The 15,925-nt window shown below is 45.0% G+C and overlaps 1 protein-coding gene across 1 annotated transcript in view; it reads left to right on the top strand.

The window, feature by feature from the left end:
- LOC117061016 (transient receptor potential cation channel subfamily V member 6-like) overlaps window positions 1–15,925 on the top strand; it is a 71,717-nt gene that overhangs the window by 24,782 nt on the left and 31,010 nt on the right. The gene's annotated exons all lie outside the window — the stretch shown is intronic.

Below are 15,925 nucleotides of genomic sequence, written 5' to 3' on the forward strand. Positions count from 1 at the left end.
TGCATGTTAGTTAAAGTAGCTGAAATGGCTTTGACGAGGTGGGATTTCAGTATTTGTCAATATAATCTTGTGCCATTCATGAATCTATCTGGTGAGGGTGTTGCAAGGGAACAGGTTAGGACATGGGGAATCTGTGCATCACATTCCGGCTTAGTTGTCTTGCTCATAGGGCGGCATGGGAAAAATCATTATCTTCCCACTTTCCTACCTGGTGATGAACAACAAACAATGCTTGCATTTGGCTCTGTATGTTAGAGCGTGGTGCTGGTAATGCCAAGGTTGCAGGTTCGAGCCTCATACGGGACAGTGGCATATTCCTGCATTGCAGGGGTTGGACTAGATGATCCTAGCGGTCCCTTCCAACTCTGCAATTCTAGGATTCTATGATGTGGCTTGTTTCTCTCATTAAATATTTGGCACATGAAAGCTGGAGAAGTGTATGGCCGACATAGGTGCCAAGTGTGTGTGTGGCGGGGGGGGGGGGGGCTGTGGGTGCTCTACAACATTCCACATGAAGGGGCAGGGCACCCACAATTTTTGCACCACACGTGTGACATCACAGGTCCGCGCTGGGCACCCACAAAGTGGGGCAGGACCTGGCACCTGTGACGGCCGATGCAGGATTCGCATCAGTGCTATAATATATGTGCCTGTTGCAAAAGCTGGCCGTGGTGTGTGCTGATCCCCTGTCAACTTGCAAAGAGGAAACCTGGCATGGAGTATTGGATGCCTGAGAGTGAAAACCACAGGCTTCTGCAGAGAGTACATCTGCAACAATGTGGATGATGAAGGGCAGGCTGCTGTTGCGTTAGTGCTGATTTGCTGGGTGGGGAAAGCCATGTGAATTTCAGCCAAATTTTCTAGCAAGCTGGTACAGAGAGGTAAAGCAAACTTTTCTTCCCTGCCAGCCCAGATATTATAGTCTGGCTGGAGGACTCCTTGATTGTGCAAGTGATGGAATTCTTCCAGGTCAGCCAGGTGAAGAAAGTGGGAAATTTCCAATCACCACTGAGGAATTTCCTTCCACTGCCTGTTATCCCCATTCAGTTAGATGGGTGAGATAATATGAAGACATTGATCCCTTGCTGAGTGTGACTTTGCTAGAAACTGGGTCATGTTTCTCAGGACCTGGGCCCGGGAGCTTATTGGAGGGTTACATTAGTTAATGGTGGATAATTTTTTGTGAAAATTTGCCCATCATTGCCAGTATAAATACACAACTGCTAGGGAGTGTTGGGCAATTTCTAAGGCATGTTCAGCTCATGTAGAGCAGGGGTACGGGATGTGGGTGGTGCTGTGGTCTAAACCACTGAGCCTCTTGGGCTTGCCAATTGGAAGATCGGCGGTTCAAATCCCCGCAACGGGGTGAGCTCCCATTGCTCTGTCCCAGCTCCTGCCAACCTAGCAGTTTGAAAGCACACCAGTGGAAGTAGATAAATAGGTACCGCTGTGGCGGGAAGGTAAACGGCATTTCTGTGTGCTCTGGTTTCATCATGGTGTTCCGTTGCACCAGAAGTGGTTTAGTCATGCTGGCCACATGACCTGGAAAGCAGTCTGTAGAGAAACGCCGGCTCCCTTGGCCTGAAAGTGAGATGAGCGCTGCAACTCCACAGTCACCTTTGACAGACTTAACCATCCAGGGGTCCTTTACCTTAGAGCAGGGGTGGGGAGCCAGCAGTCTGCAAGCCTCACTAGACCTTCAATGTATCACCATTTGGCAATTTCGACCAAGCCATCCCACCTGCCCCATAAGAAGAATCCCTTCAAAGCCCTGTGCAAGAAAGTACTTTGCAAGGTACACCTGCAAGTCCCCCACAGGCAAAAAGAAAGGCCACCCTATGTTACTGTGACACCCACTGATGGACAGGTGGGAGACTCTGCTCGCTTGTCAAAGCTGGTGTGCAAGAACAGCTGGAGATAACAATCCAGCCTGCCAGCCATGCCCAGTTCCCCACTCTAGATGTGGTGGTGATGGTGCAGCCCAGCAGGTAAACTACATGTGTCATAGAATGTGGCACACAACATCTTGCAATACGCAGAGTGAATGTGGAATCGAATACCTGAGCAGGGATGGGATTTTCTGAAATTCTTGATTTTGAATTTAGCTGCATGGTTCCCCCCCCCCATAGCTGTCAACCCTCCCTGCTGTTTCCCAATGCTATAATAAGGTAATTTCCCGCAAAAAAGGAAAGGTTGACAGCTATGCTCCTAATTCATGTCTTCAGTGAGAAGCAAAGTTTTTTAACCAGGTGTGCTGAAAATACGAGGAATGCTTGCAGAAACCAGCACATAGACAGATGTATACAACAAAGCATAGAACTGTTTAAAAAATGCTTATGTATTAATACTTATAAAATTCATGTTGCAGAGGACCACATGGGGCTTGACTCTTTTATACGTATAATATACACATGTTTGTGCGTCATTTTGCATATAAAGTACCTGGCCTTGGACACAGACGTGAATTTAACAGAGAGGAAAAGAGAACTAGCAAAACACCTGACATTGCACGAGTGGTACAGACATAAGCAGGTGCTAGAGACAAAACCTGGTCTCATGCAAACAAAGCTATATTGCGTCAGAACTCGCAAGTTCCATGTATAAATCCATTTAAAATTTATTCTTCCTCTGTCCCGATCCCTCAAGTATCAATTTTGAAAAATGCTTGGAGTCTCTGAAACCAGCTTCCAAGTTATTGGGCATGTAGTTCACAGTAAAAAAAAAAAATGCTGTGTCCAGAGATTTTAGAAATGAATAGCAGCTATTGGTCAATGTATTGGAGAAATCTGCATGAAATGCACTATTGGGATTCCCCACCATCACCAGGCACACATCAGAAGTGTCATGCTTGTCAAACAAACGGCTTGAACCTCTGGCAGAGGCAGAGTTCTGATTTTGCATTCTGGGCGACATGTTCAAGAATGGGAAATGTAACCTTCAACTCCTTATTTAGAAAGTAACAATGAAGCATATTTTATAAACTAGGACTGCAGTTGGTATCCATTTTTGTTTTTTTATTTCCTTTATTCCTGAAGTTAGAGTGAGATATTTGTAGCTATTATGGACAAATGTCACAAATAAACCAGCAGGTTTCTGAACAGTCAACCACAGATCTGTGAAAACAGAAAACGTTAGCATGCCGCGCAATTGAGCCAATTGCAGAGAACACGGAGGAAGTGCAATAGTCAGATATTCTGAGCAACAACCTGTTGCCAGGGCAATGGCAAGCTGGCTAGCATTTTGAGTGGGGAAGGAAGCCCACATGCTAGGATGCAAACTAACCATTTGGAAAGCCCAACCGTATGAGAATGATGTGGATGCAAATACATTTGTAATTGTCTCAAACATTGTAGTATTTCATGGTTGGTAAAGCAGAGATGTGTGTGGAAACATTGGGGAGGTTTGTGGATGCCTGCTTGGAAGAGATTGGTATTATATATGTGTGTGTGTGTGTGTGTGTGTGTATATATATATAGTGGGGCCTAAGCCCTAGAAATTAATAAATGGTAGGATTTTGATTAATGGGAATATGGATGAGTATGAGCTGCAGAACTGTGCCAGACAAGGAATCCCTGGGCTGGTTTATGCAAACCAGCCTGGCTGGCCTAGCAAATCTGTTGACGTGGGGTTGATGGGCCACCGGAAAGGAATCCTTTGGCCTGGGGAGGCAGATGTTGCCAAGGTGATGGGGTCCTCTCACCTCATACAGGAAAAGGGAGTCTTGAGCAAGAGTTGCTGGGAAGAAGGAGGAAGCAGAGAAAAGACTCGGATCCATCTTGGGCAGGTTGGCTGAAGGCCAACTGCATTGCTGTGAGGGACAAGCCCCTCTTGAAATGACCATGCTGTAACATCTGGACTCCCTCCATGCAGAGGTGTAAATAGGTGGATAAACCATATTTCTTAAAGGCACGGCAGTTTCTGCCGTGTCTCAATTCTCCAAAGGGGACCACAGACCCTGGATGAGTGCTGGAGCCCCATAAGCTCTTGCTACCGCTCAGCAGAGAGAGGGCGAAGCATCCAACTTTTGCAACAATATGTTTACACCATATGCTATGTCTACTCAGAAGTAAGTCCCATTGAGTTCCCAGGTAAGCAGGCGTCCCAACTGCAGCTGTGAAGTGCCACGCGGCAGCTGAGCCTTTTGCCTTGACAAAACTTTTTGAAGGAAGCAGCTAAAGAAATTGAAGACAATATGTTTCAAAAATGCAGTCTGTGAGAAATGCAGTCTGCGTTAAAAAATGCAGTCTGTGCTAGGAAAGGAACAGAAGGTCGGGAGTTGAAGAAAAGAAATACATCTTCAGCAGCAGAAGCTGCAGGTTATAATTAAATGCATGGGAGTTGGGGCCAGTCACCTGTCCTTACGCACAGCGAACAAAGGTATCTTTTCTTGCCAAGTGTTTGCGTAACCAGCTGTAGAATTTACGGTAGAATTTACAGTAAATTGGCAGGTGATGGGGCACCTTAAAATGGCTCGTAGCTTTTAAAAGTAAACACCAGTTGTTTCAATAGAAACTTTTTATGTGGCTTTGATAGCAGAAGTGAACAGGCAGGGAGAGAACATTGTGGAGCACATGAGAAGGTGTTGCCTGCATTCCACCTTCCTCTCCCACATTCTCCTTTTAATGCAAAAAGAAGTTAAAACATACGTAAAGGTAAAGGGACCTCTGACCATTAGGTCCAGTCGTGTCTGACTCTGGGGTTGCGGCGCTCATCTCACGTTACTGGCCGAGGGAGCCGGCGTACAGCTTCCAGGTCATGTGGCCAGCATGACAAAGCCACTTCTGGTGAACCAGAGCAGCACACGGAAACGCAGTTTACCTTCCCGCCAGAGCAGTACCTATTTATCTACTTGCACTTCGATGTGCTTTCGAACTGCTAGGTGGGCAGGAGCTGGGACCGAGCAACGGGAGCTCACCCCGTTGCGGGGATTCGAACCGCCAACCTTCTGATCAGCAAGCCCTAGGCTCTGTGGTTTAACCCAGTGTTTTTCAACCTTTTTTGGGCAAAGGCACACTTGTTTCATGAAAAAAATCACGAGGCACACCACCATTAGAAAATGTTAAAAAAATTAACTCTGTGCCTATATTGACTATATATAAAGTAATTCTCTTAAATTAAGATAAATTCAACCGTGTAAATAAGTTTTTACTGATGTAATAATGGAAAGCTGAATGGTTTAGTAAGTTTATATAAAATATGCAGGGATTTATGTTGTGCAAAATGAACCACAGAAAGAGAGGAACTGAAGTCACTGACATTTTAAGGTGAATATTCTAAAATGTAAAACAGAAATTTAATTTTAAAAAATTCATTCTTGCATCGTGATCACAACTTGCGTCGCACTTCTCCGTGCTTCGGGTTGCAATACCGCAGCAGGTTAACTCAACCAGAGGCTGACTTCTAAGTATGCCATGCTTGGGAGCGCACTGTTAAAGCGAGAGCTTTGGGCATTTCCCTCCTGGGTAGGCAAGACAGAAGCCATTCCAACTCCAACTAAACCGTTCCAGCTCCCAACTAAATCACTGCATCTCCGAGCAGGCAGAGGGCAACAGCACAGCAGAAGCCATCCGATTTCGCGGGCTCACACCTTCCACCTCTTACAGCAGGCAGAAATCCAACAGGTGCATGCCATCCCTTCTCCCGCTGTGCTGGCAGAGGGGGAAGCTGTCCCGGCTGAATCTCTGCCCGTCCCAAGGAAATCGGCATATACAAACAGACAGACAAACAAACAAACAAACAAACAAAGGGACAAGGAGCAACCAGGTCGTGTCCGGCGGCTCTCCAAGGAGTTCGGATCCTTGGAGTGGCCACCCTCCCGCTAGAAGCAGGGCTTGGAGGAGGCCGGAGAGCCCGCGGCCCCCTCTGGGGAAGGCGGGCCTGCAACCCCTCGCAGGCGGGGCTGGGCAGGAGGCGGTGGCAAACGCCGCCAAAGGACCACGATGCGCCCTCGGCACCTTCTTCATCCCCTCGGCCGGCGGCGGGGACGGCGGCCCGCGATGGAGCCCCGGAGCCGGGCTTGTTGTGTCGGCTGAGAGGCCGGCTTGCGCGAGGTGCGCCCTGGCCGTGCCACGGCTTCTCCTACCCAGGGGTGCCGGGGCTGAAGCGGCGTCTGCTGGCGGTCGGGCTGTCCTGCTGCACCGTGCTGGCCTTCTACGCTGCCAGCAGCCTACAGGAGCTGCCGCCCGCGTGGGGCCGCGGCAACGATGAGGGCGACGAGCCGGTGACCGTCCTCATGCAGTGGGAGCCCTTTGGGCGTAGCCGGCCTTTGGGCGGCTGCGAGCGCCGCTTCGGCATCCGCGCCTGCAACCTTTTCAATTTTCCCCACGGCACACCAGGCAACATCTCGCGGCACACTAGTGTGCCGCGGAACAGTGGTTGAAAAACACTGGTTTAACCCACAGCACCACCCTACATACACATACACATACACTAAACAGCCAAACTGGCAAGTTTGTATCTTCTTTGGCCTTTAAGCACTAGAGTCTGTTTAGTAGGTCAGATCAGCCTACCAGAGCTCCTGGATAATACTCTACTGAATTTTTGTAGGGTTCATTTTTTTCTACTGGCTTTTCCTGTATCCCTTTCTTGGCACAAAGTTCTTGGCAGAGTTGCCAGCTGTCAATGCCCACTTTCAAGGATGTGAACATTTCCCCTTTTTGCCAATTAATTTTCATCGCTTTTCAAAAACTTTTAACAAATTTAGCATCACAATAATTCAAATTCGATACAAATTTGACTTCCCACCCCGCCATCTTGATGTTTCTCTTCCTACCCTTATTGCATACATTTCCAAACTGCATTTCAAAAACATGAAAACATTTTAACATTTTATCTTTGATTCCCCCTCCCAATTTTCTTCCCTCTTCATTTCCCTTCTCATGTTCAGCTCCTGCTAGATTTTTTACTTAACTATAACATATTCCCCCATTTCAAGGAGAGTTACTCTTCACTTTGCCAGCTCACAAAACCTTACTTTAAAATTGATAATCTTCCATTAAAACCCATCTCTCCCAAGGGTGTGAATATTTTCAACCCTCTGGGTTCACACGTGGCCTGAAATATCGCCAGCACAAGGCAGGTGGCGGCGGGGACGATACTATTTCTGAATAGACTGAATGAAAGATTTCATGGGAGTGGGGACACTAGTTGGAGCACACTGCTACAGCCCTAGGCTCATGCTCGTATGCAGGTAAAAAAGGTAAAGGTAAAGGATTCCTGGACGGTTAAGTCCAGTCAAAGGTGACTATGGAGTTGCGGCGCTCATCTTGCTTTCAGGCCGAGGGAGGCGGCGGTTCTCCAGAGACAGCTTTCCAGGTCATGTGGCCAGCATGACTAAACCGCTTCTGGCGCAACAGAACACTGACGGAAACCAGAGCGCGCGGAAATGCCGTTTACCTTCCTGCCATAGCGGTACCTATTTATCTACTTGCGCTGGTGTACTTTCGAGCTGCTAGGTTGGCAGGAGCTGGGACAGAGCAATGGGAGCTCACTCCATTGCAGAGATTCGAACCACTGACCTTCCGATCGGCAAGCCTAGGAGGCTGTGGCTTAGACCACAGCGCCACCCTCGTCCCATATAAACACATATAAACATGTGTGCTGGCATTCAGACTTAATAATACCTATGGACCCATGTTAAACACAATTGCTGCCTAAAGCTTGTAGGCACTGTAAGGAAGCTTGCAAAGCACTAAACTCCTCTGGTTTTAGCCACTGAATTCTGGGGTCCGAATCCAACACAGAGGTAGACGTGCTTAAACCCACTAGAATAGTTCCTAAACCTGTATTGGATTGAGCCTACAAATTGCTCTGGTCAATGCTGCCACCATTTGGTCTTAAAATGCCACTACATCGAATAATATATTCAAATGTATGCTACTTGTGCGAGGCGCTGTTGAGAACACTAGCCCTGCCAAACAAGCAAAACGGTTTTCAGAGGAAGTAAGTTGAGTTGCTCTCCCAGATCCTGCTGCCAAGGAAATAAAAATACCTACAAAGTACCAAGACATTGGTCATTAATAAGAACAAATTAATAGTTAATAACAACAAATATCACGTGGAGATTTAAACACTGCCCTGACTGTCAGTGTGCGTGAAGAGAGCAAAATGTTTGTTCATAGAATCGTAGGATTGGAAGGGACCTTGAGCTTCCTCTGGTTATTTTCTCCCCTAACGCCTTGAGAGAAAGCATTTGCATGTTTTTCTTATAAGCTTCATTTGTTGAACAACATATTGCAAGATGCGTGTGACCTTGTCTTGGTGATCTTGAGTGATCCACTCTGCAGCTCTCTGAATTCTTTGCTGCAAAGTCACGCACTGCTCAAGCAACGAGTCTCAGGAATAATTGTTTTCTAGAAAACAAAGCACTGCTCTTCCAAGAAACTGCTTGTGTGGTCTTGTTGCAGGGTAGGGTTGTAAATACATCTTAAAATCTAGTATAATGCAAATAGCATTCCTCCTCCTCAGCTTGCCAGAATCCATCTTCAAAATTAATAATGGCCGTCTCTTGCCAAGATGCTTTATAGATCCTTCTGGTTCTATAAATTATTTTTCCACATACCACACATGCACGTTATCTTCTGGTTTGTCATGATGGTTTTTTTATGGCAGAATTTTATGGTGCACTTGGGGAGTAAGCAAAATGGTTTGCTTTCAAATGTAATGTATTTCTTCACCAGAAATGTATTTTTCTTTAATGAGTTTTTCTTTTACCTGTATGTGGGGAGGTCTCTCCTACCACAGAGTGGCTGCACATTTTTGCTGCTGGTGGCAACACCACCACTTAGAATAGTAGAGTCATAGAATTGTACAGTTGGAAGGGACCATGAGGGTCATCTAGTCCAACCCCCTCCAATACAGGAATCTTTTGCCCAACGTGGGGCTCAAACCCACAGCTCTGAGATTAAGAGCCTCATGTTCTACTGACTGAACTATCTGCACTTTGTGCAGTGTACTACCCCCCCCCCTTGCCAGCCCACCCCAAGGAAAGGACAGTAGTGTGGCCTTTGAATGAGTGTGGCTCACACCGTGTTTGCCACCTATCTTAATTCACCCAAAATTAATTGTCCCGGCTTCCAGACCCACTGTATCTAACATAAACTGCTTTCCATCTACTTCTTGCCTCTGTGCCATTTCCCTCTCGCCCTCCCCCGGTGGTTGGAGACAATGGTTCTATCCACACCATACATTCAAAGCAAATTAAACACGCACTTAAAACACACGGTTTCCCCCAACACAACCCTGGGAACTGTAGTTTGTTATGTGTGCTCAGAATTGTTAACCATGTGTGTGAGAGAAGGAACCACAGTTCCTAGGGTTGACTGAGTGAAGTTATGTGCTTTAAATGTGCATTGAATGTGCTTTGAATGCATGGTGCAGATTTGCCCTACGGAGTTCTACTGGAAGCACTGCAAGTCCTTTCTTTGTGTGCTGGGTTTTAAGCACCTAGGATTATAACAATTGTGGGTGGTTTTCTGGCACTTGTTTTAATCTCCTCTAATCTGGTTTTAATTTGGTATTTTATATACAATAGAATCCATTAATTGTTGAGTTGTTCTACCCATTGGCCATTAAGAAAGAGACAGAGGGGAAGAAAGACCAGGAAATGTTAAGTTAAAACCAGGCAAAAGCAAAATGGTGGCTCCAATCCAACACAAATGGCAGATCCTCCAAGTGTTCCTATTTTCCAGGAACAGTTCTGGATTTACAGAAGCCGTTCCGGTTCCTAATTTAATCCAGGAATGTCCCGCTTTCCCTTAGGACGCCCCTATTTCCATTGGAGAAATGTTGGAGGGTGTGGAGTTATGCGACCCCCCCGAGCCAAGGAGATAAGTAACTATACAACCTTTAGAAGACATATGAAGGCAGCCCTGTATAGGGAAGTTTTTAAAAAATGTTTCATTATATTTTTATATATGTTGGAAGCCATCCAGAGTGGCTAGGGCAACCCAGTCAGATGAGAGGGGTATAATTATTATTATTATTATTATTATTATTATTATTATTATAGAATAGGACGTCCCTATTTTCACTGGAGAAATGTTGGAGGGTATGAAATGGCAAATGATGTACAACACAATAAATAGCAGTAAGGCTTCAGTCCTGTAATACTTATCTGGGAGCAAGCCCCATTACACATAGTGGGGCTTCATTCTGAGTATATTTGCACAGAATTCCACTGCTTGGCTGCAATCCTATTTTCTGGAATAAGTTCCTTGAAAGTCATCAGCACCTACTTCTGATTCAGCATGCGTAGGCTCTTAGAGGGTGAAACCTGCCTCCTTCGCCACTCCCATATGGTATTTTATGCAGAGATAATATTTTAAGATTTGGAAGGCTTGGTAATGGACCTAGAAATGGAATTTAAATTTTTTTTTTTATGCACATTTCTACATAGCCCAAACAGATATTATGCGCCAGCAGATTGGAGGAGAATCACTCCTCCGAAAGAACAATTTAAAACAACAAGTATTATTATTATTATTATTATTATTATTATTATTATTATTATTAATACTATCGTATATCCTCTCTCCTACCCGTCTCCATTGTGAGCCATTTGTAGTTACCCATTTTTATGACTATTTGAAATGTAAAATTTAGCGATCCCCTGCTGCCTGGATGCAAATAAAACCCCACAATTAAAAGCAGACACCGTATATTTCTCCCCCTCTTTATATTAAATGTTAATTAAAGCTGCATGGAAGGCAAAGTTGTATGTATTTGGAATGTGGCGTCTTATCCTCAAGACCTTCGGTGGTTTCTAGAAGGTCAGGTGTTCTCTTTCCCTCTGTCCCCCCAAAGGGGTTTGCAAGATGATGCTTAGAGGGTTTCCAGGTGTAGCCAGCGCAGATCACCGGTAGAATCAGCTGTTTGCTCACTTTTCAGATGGTAGTAAAAGGCAAAGGTAAAGGACCCCTGGATGGTTAAGTCCAGTCAAAGGCGACTATGGGGTTGCAGTGCTCATCTCACTTTCAGGCCGAGGGAGCCAGTGTTTGACCACAGACAGCTTTCCGGGTCTTGTGGCCAGCATGACTAAACCGCTTCTGGTGCAACGGGACACCGTGACGGAAACCAGAGTGCACGGAAACGCCGTTTACCTTCCAACCACAGCGGTGCCTATTTATCTACTCGCACTGGCGTGCTTTCGAACTGCTAGGTTGGCAGGAGCTGGGACAGAGCAACGGGAGCTCATTGCATGGTGGGGATTCGAACCGCCGGGCTTCTGATCGGCAAGCCCAAGAGGCTCAGTGATTTAGACCACAGCGCCACCCGCGTCCCTCTAGTGCAGATGGTAGTACTAGTTCTTTTTATCGGTCCAATGTTCCCGGTGTTCGTGGGAAATTCTCAGCAATAACGTACGCAGCAGCTGAACTAGGTCAATTTTTAGTCCCTGGGAAAGGGTGAAAACTTGCTACAGCTCCGCTGAAATGGCAGGTGGGGGTGGTTTCATAAACGCCTCACCACTGGGGGGGGGGAGGGTCTCAGGGCCATGAGACTAAGGTTTAAAACGTCCAATGTTTTAACAGGGACAACTTCTCATTTGACGGTGCCAATGCCAGTGCAATCATTTTGCCAAGATGCAAAACGTATACTGCTGCAGAACACACAGAAGGCCACCTCCTTTGTAGTCTCTGCTCCCTTTCAAAGGAGACACAACCACCTGCTGCTTGGATTTGCTGAGAGAAGGTTGCAGTTTTTTCCTAGGAGAATGTTACTTTCCTTAGGGAAAGTTCATGCACCGTGAAAGAACACTTTCCCCCTTTAAAAAACGAGCCCCACAAAATTCTGAAACTGGCCCACAATGGAAACTGGCCTAATCAAGTAGACGTTTCTGGGGGAAATTATCCCTGCTCTTATGGGTAACGCATTTCTAAAAATTGTTTTAGAATTCCAGGTTTTGCTCATAATATGTGACACTGCTAGCTTTCTTGTAACTGCTTAAAACTACCCTTGAAGTATTTTTACATGCATGATATAAATCAGAATTTCCTTTATAAGCAAAATGCTCATTTGGCTGCAATATGCATAGGACTGGGATACTGGTCAATTATCATCAAATTTAATTTTTTGTTAATTGTTGCTTAGAAATGATAAAAATAACCACTTGCAAGCAGTCCTTGAAGCAGCATACAAAGCTAATACTGCAAACTGATTACCTATTATTTTATTCTGATCAAGTATTCTATGAAGCTGAGAATGCTCTAGTTATATATTTATATTAAGTATTGGTGCCAAAACCAGTTTATCAGCTGTGTCTGTTTTCCAAACACCTTCCTTTCACGACATTCGTGGGGCTACACCTTCCTTTCCAGTAATATTCTCTCTCTTCTCCATCCATAAAATAAGCAAAAACAGCTCCCTCCAAAAGGCAGCAGGAGTTTAAATAAAACATAACAAGCCCTGATAGTTCATAGCAGGAGGGGAAAGGATGCCATGAATCTGTGCCAGGCTGTTTCCATTTAGTGTGAGTGATTCTGCCTCAAGACTGATGCCAGCCTCACTTCCTCATTTGGGGGCATTTGTTGGATCTGGGCCCAGGTTTTTTAATTAAAAGGGGCTGAGGTGTGGCACTTGGGGCTGTGCCCTCTGTCTTCTGGCAGACCAGCTCCCCTCAGACAGACAGGTTTTCCTTAATTGAGGTAATCCTTGGCGTTGTGTGAACATGGGAGCCGATTCCTGCTGGGCTTTGGGCCTTGACATTTTCCAGCTATTCCCACACTCCAAGAGATCATAGGCTGGCATTCTGCCACCAGAAATCTCCGTATGGGAAACGGCCAAGATGAAATATATTTTTTCGCGCCTTATTGACAGGAGTGAAATTAAACAAGCTCTCCGCTTTTCTAATTCTTCCTGAAAGGGTTGATTGGCACCTAGATTTAAAATTTGCCAGGTGTCCTTTAGTTTGAGGTTGCCCCCACAGTTTAACAACTCCCCAAATGTTGCAGCTCCTTAGAACGCAACAGAGATCTTTCCATTGCAGTGCTTTTTAGCAAGGAGTACTGAGGTAGAAACATGCAGCCACCACTATTGAGCTCAGTGTTTGTATTAATTTAATGCACGTGCTGCGCAATGACAACTATAGATGGTGAACATATATAAATGAATTCATCTGAAACAAAGTACTACTTATTGCATCATTTCCATCATCCAGCCACAATAAAAGGATGATCTGAGAGTATTTGCATGATGGTGGTGGGATACGCTGTTCCTCTTCCTTAGTTTTCCCTCAACTCATTGATTTTATCAATTTTTAAAATTGAATTTATTACCCTCACCATTCCTTCAAGGAACTCAGGGTGGTATACATGGTTCTCCCCTCTCCAGTTTATCCTGTCTCCGTCATCTTGCTTGTCTTTGCTCTTCTCTCTTCATGCCTCTTCTGGTTCTGGGAGACCAGAAAAGAGGGGAGTTGGTTGCAACAGGAAGGGGAGGCACCCTGGCTTCTTCACTAGCCTGCCTCATCTTTGCCTCTTGGTCTCCCCTCTTTTCCAGCCTCCAATGCTGCCTCTGCTTCTTGACTGCTCTTTGCCCCACCCTCTTTCTGCTCACTAAGTCCTGTTACCTCTTCAGCTTCTGATGCCACCTCTTCCCAGTCTTCTCTTTTCTCTCTGACTAGTCATTGTCCCACCACCGATCCCCTGGCTCTGAGCCTTCTTCCCCTGGGGGTTCCCCTGGGGGTTCCCCAGCTGATGTCTCCCAACATTCCTCTGCATCCAGCCAGTCCATGACAAACCATTAGATTAAGAGCTATGTATAATATAAACCTTTGCTAATGTGTGAATGATACCGTAGATGGAAGTTTAGCTGTTTGTAGTGTGTGTGTGTGTATTAATTTTTTAAACAGAAATTATTTTCAGAAAATGCTTTTCTTATATAATAGTGTGGTCAAGTAATAGCTGGATTTTTTTAAGGTGCATTTGACAATTACCCCATTTTTATGTGAAAATATAATAAGGATAGCTGGTATTTGGAGTCTGTAATGAGCTCCAATGTTAGTTCCCACTTGATACCTTATTCATGTACTTCAGCTGAAAACCTCCTTGAGATATGAATAAAAAAGACATACTTAACCATAAGTATTCCTAGCCCAGCTCCTACATCAACAGAAATAAGCTATTGTGTCTTTTTAATCAAATTTTTCTCCACAGTTGGGAATACCCATTACCCCCTAATTACTCTGATTGGGGACTAACTGATCCCAATGCCCATTAATAAAACCCTCAAATAAAAAAACCAACAAACGTGCATATGTGTAGGTACACACAGATCTTACACACACACACACACACACACACCACAATGGGGAATGTGAGCTAAAGTACCACAGAACAACTAATGATTTTATTATAGGAAAAATAATCAAGGATGAAGTGAAATGTATTGGCATTTGGCATTTGCCAGGTTTGAAGAGGTCTTCTAGGAATTCTTGGCAGTCTGTGGTGATTAAAAGAGCAAGCAAAAAGGACTCGTGATGCCATTATACAATTGCATCACTGTTGCGCTGTGTTTTAACCAGAGCAGATGTACTTTCACACATCAATACCCTGTCAATTAAAAAAAAAAAAAAAGGAAGACTAGCAAGCCACTCATGTGCAAATTCCGAAATGGTATAGAAATCCTCCCAAGTTAAATTGGAAGGCAAGTGAAGTTGGGACATAAGGCAGAGCCAGCTGTGGGGCAAATAACAAAATGGGACAGGGCAAACAGCTCCTCATCCTTGCAGATTGGGGGCCTCCTATTCTGTCCCCTCATGAACCATCATCGTGCGCACTGGCAAACCTCTGTCATACACAGGTGTGTTATAGCTGTGAGAGAGGATCGTTGCCACTCCCCCGTCTCTTATACTTGGAAGGTTTCGCATTCTTCAAAGGCATTATAAAGACAGCTGTGAGCCTGATTATGAGGGAGGGCTCCTATAATATGGTGCCTCCAATAGTCTTCAATCCCTTCCCCATAGCACGCTTTGGAGGCACAAATTAGGAGACCATTTGTTCCCCTCTAAAGATTCCTCAACGCGCTCTCAAAGGAAAGGATTTTCTGTTTTCTAGCTGATTCCTATTATGTTTCACATCCAGTTAAAGAAGGACACAGGGCAGCGTGAACTTCTCCTGCAGAACTTTGTGCCCCTTGAATGGCTGGGCAAGAACACTGCTGGAGCCTTCTGAACTCCTGTTGGTTTCAAGAGAGGTTGCACAGGAAACCTTTCTGCTTGGTTTGAATCCTACTAATAATACAGTACTCTGAATTCCTTCTTTGCCCCCGGTAGCTTCTTTTTCTGTGTGTCTCCTTTTTCAAAGCCAAATTATTACATAAGTTTAATGAGACGCGTCTTCATTGAGGGCTGCTCACCTTTTCTTGCAGCTTTGTTTGTTGGAAGCATGTTGGGAGGGGTTTTGTTGGCTATCCAAGCCAGGAATTGAAACCTGGTGGGTAGATCTGCTGGCATGTCTTAGAACAAACACACACAGATATTTCTGCCTGAATTTAACTCTTCATAGTCTCTGCCTGCCTGTATCAGCAACTGGCTTGTCCCCAAGTTTGCACATAATGCTAAGTGACAAACCATGGCTTGGCTCCAGGTCGTGTGGCAGCAGGAGGACCATGAGAGGAGCAAAACAGCAGTGATTTACTCCCTGTGTACCTGCATGCACGCACATTCACATTTACCATGGTTTGGCTTAGAGTTATGTGTAAATGAGGGCAATGTACCAGAAAAAGTATTTTAAAAAACAACATTACTGAAATCATCACTTTTTGCCTTGTATTGATGGTAATTAGTGTTACCAGCAGATGCTGCGGAACAGAGGAATGAAGACTTTCCAAGTTGTTAGCTGAGTTAGCATTTCATGTCTTCAGTGTAACTTTTACCACCGTACAAGAACAATTATTATTTTCTTTTTCTGAAGAAGAAGAGTTTGGATTT

Source organism: Lacerta agilis, chromosome 16 (genome assembly GCF_009819535.1).
Source record: "Lacerta agilis isolate rLacAgi1 chromosome 16, rLacAgi1.pri, whole genome shotgun sequence".
NCBI classification, from domain to species: Eukaryota; Metazoa; Chordata; class Lepidosauria; order Squamata; family Lacertidae; genus Lacerta; species Lacerta agilis.